The sequence below is a fragment of the Dipodomys spectabilis genome, unplaced genomic scaffold (assembly GCF_019054845.1).
Source record: "Dipodomys spectabilis isolate Male_0828 unplaced genomic scaffold, ASM1905484v1 ptg000269l, whole genome shotgun sequence".
Taxonomy (NCBI): domain Eukaryota; kingdom Metazoa; phylum Chordata; class Mammalia; order Rodentia; family Heteromyidae; genus Dipodomys; species Dipodomys spectabilis.
Window position 1 is genome coordinate 2,184,883 of NW_024870946.1, and position 3,587 is coordinate 2,188,469.

Here is a 3,587-nt window from a genome sequence, read left to right on the forward strand (position 1 = left end):
AATGATTTAAAATAGTCATTGACAAAAACTTGCAAATGTAAACAATCGAACAAACAACATAGGTTTTTTCCACCATACACAGAATTTTACAGAATTAAGATGAATAGCAATTTTGGGAACAATAAGGTTTCCTTGATACAAATAGGCAACCAAAGATCTATGCCTGTCTTAAGATTGCAGCATTAATTACTTAAATTTACAGGATAGTACATGCTTCAGCAGCAGGTCTACCTGAATTACAATACAGAGATTTACATGGCTCTTGCACCAAGATGATATGAAAATTTGTGAAGTATTCCATATTTTTCATTCTTCAGATGCAAGAAATGAAAAACAGTTATTAAAAAGTTGATTACAAATATACAAGTGTAATAATATATGTAATTAATAGAAATAAAAGTTAGTTTGACATCAGTGTATTCAATCTTCACCGTTTTAGAAAGGCCTTTACATAGCATAACCTTTACAAAACTTTTGAAATAAGATAACATTGTCATTTTATCTTAAAATGTTTCTATATGGAATGCAATCTGAAAGGACACATTTATTAATGAACCTATGTATTATAAAACAATGTCAAATTCAAAGTATTATATCTAGGAGAGAATGAAATAGATTATGGACATTATACAAACAGAATACTAAATATTTTAAAATATACTTTTTCAGACAAGCACCAGAAATATCTTTAGTTTCTGTACTACTCATTTCAACAGATAAGTTAAAATTATTTCTGATTTAAAAAATTACAAACTCTATAGAAATCACTATAGATGTATACAAACAACTCGAATATATTTTGACATCAAAGTCAGGCAATTCACTTGGAAGAATACCATGGAATCCATGAACTTTTAAAGTAAGGTATTGCTGTTGCTTTGTATTGTGAAAATATTTTCTATGGACACATAGGATGGACTGGCAATTTTGAAATTTAAGAAACTTAACTGATCCATTAGGACTTAGGAGAACAATTTGTACAGCTTTCCACAACTTCAAAGAGGTAGTGATACATACTTACACTTTTGGCAATATCAAATGCAGTTTCTTCCAAGTTGTGCTTCAGACATGGCTTGATATAATGGTTCAACAGAAGGAGATCCAGTGTATCTTTGCTATATCTATTCCCAGCAGCAAGATGTAAGGGGGTCAAGAGGCCTTTAATTTGGCCATTGGTATCTGCATTATGATGAAATAAAGAAGCCACTCTGTTATTATTCCATGTATAAGTACTGTTCAGGGATGTCCAGACATTCGCAGTTATTGCATGAATGTCTGCCTTGAGCCACCACCTCATGGACAATGTCTAAGTGTCCACTGTAGGCTTCTCCATGAAGAGGGTTATACTCATCGTCATCCCTAGTAATCACATGAGTGGCCTTTTTGGAAAGTAGTCTCTGCACTGTAGTAAGGCGATTATTTTCAGCAGAACAAAGAAGAAATTTGCTTGGATACTTTTTCATTTTTTTTTTTGCGATTGATACCATTTCTCACTTTTTCACCTTGTTCCTCAACTTCATCAGAATTGCCTAACCAGAGACTTTGAGTGCCAATGAGAATTTGCTGTCCATGTATTTCCCCAATAGTTCACATTGGATGAAATGGTCAGAAAAATGCGGTGAATTTTCTGCATCTGTTTATTTTTTCACTATTTTTTATTTTCTCTTTTTTCATTTTTACTATTCTAAATTATTCTAACTGGAGAGTAGGAAATTGGTAGAGAGCAGAGGAAAGATTTTCCTCTGTATTTAAAGGTACAGACTGAAATGAGGACCAGTGTTGTCTTCATGTGCAGCTTATTCTAAGAATGAGAAAAGAGGAAATAATGTCTTCTGTGTAAATGAATTGGGATATGGCAGAGCAGAAAGTAAAATGATGCAACCAAAAATATAAAAGCAAAATAAATTAGGATAATTATGGAGCAATCATATTACCTATGAGAACCATGAAAGGGAGAGAGGAAGAGAGAGACAGATGTGCAATGATCTAGCTAGCCACAAAATCCATCCCTCTGATCAAATTATAGAGCAAATAATTTTATTTTTTAAAAGAGATGGAAATAGAATTTAAGATCAGATGTCTCCATTGTTTTTAATTATATTCTTATTATCTTAAATACTTGTACAAGGGAATTTTCATTCAACATATCAGTTTTTTTAAGTAAAATGAATCTTTAAATAAATTTTCCACACCCTTCCAAACCTCACCCCACTTTAATTTTTTCTAGTTTCATACTATCTGCATTGAATATTATACCATCACTCTCTTCCTCCATAACTCTCTTTATTCCTTCCTTTTGACTTCCACTCACATATTTCAAGTGATAGTTTCCTGGTCTTCATTTTGTTGGAATAAAGTTCAATTTTATAAGAAATTACACCTTTGAAATACTCCTCTGCAAATAGCATGCTTTGGTTAATATTTTTGTGTAAACTTGTATAAATTTCTAGCTTCCAAATATGACACAGAATATGGGTCCTTTGTGTGTCTGGCTCTGACTTAGTTCACTTAATATATTTTTAGACCTATTCATTTCGTTGCAAATAATGTAACAGTCTTCAAAATGGATGGGTTCAATCCAATTGTGTATTTGTGCCACACATTCTCTAACCATCACTCTGCCAAAGGGCATCTGGGCTGTTTCTGTAACTTGGCTACAGTGAATAGTGCAGCAGTGAACATGGTTGTGAAAGTGATTTTACTGTAACCTTTTGGAAGAATTCATCACTTCCTTTGTGGGAGCAATCCTCTAGCCAGTTTTCCAGAATAAGAACATCCCTCCCTTCATCTTCATCACAATGTATTGCAAGTCCTCAAAAACACACTTACTCCTACAGGTCTCAATAAGCTAAAACCACACTGTGCCCATATTCTTTCAATACATTTTTTTCATAATTGTACATATAAGTTAGTGAGAACCTTCTATATACTTTCCTAATGTGAGAATGAGGGACAAGACAGAGTAAATGTAAGAAATATGCAACTTAATTAGCTATTATCATATTCAAAATCATGTTCAGCTCTAATTCATAACCTCACATAATATTATTTTAATCTTTATTTGATTACTTCATCTAACCTGTAAATTATGTCAGGTGAGTTAAAAGCAAAGGCAAAAAGTGTGGTTTGATTTTGACACTCATGTGTGAGGTTGCACAACATGGGCAAATAGATGGATTAGAATTAATAGCTCTTATCCATTTTGTTAACATAGAGATGGTTTTCCCAAACTGATTCTCGAATTCGTATTCCATTGAACAACAAGAAACATGTGATAATTTCCTTTGTTTTGCTCCTTATTAACTTTTGTTTCCATTTTATTTTATAATGGATGATTTCATAAATGTACTGTAGATACAAAAATATGTTAAAATATTTCTATCCATATGCATTGATATATACATACACACATATATTATGCAGGTTATAATGATAATGTATAATTTCAGTAAGTGTACAATTTACTAAATTATTAAAACTATCGATGGCTCATGCCTGGCATCCTGGTTACTCGGGAGGCTGAGATCTGACGATCATAGTTTGAAGCCATCCTGGGCAAGAATGTCCAGGATAATCTTATCACCAAA

General features: G+C 32.5%; 1 pseudogene; it reads left to right on the top strand.

Moving 5' to 3' along the window:
* The first annotated feature begins 210 nt into the window (after positions 1-210).
* LOC122125987 lies at positions 211-307 on the top strand (annotated as a pseudogene).
* Positions 308-3,587: the final 3,280 nt, after the last annotated feature.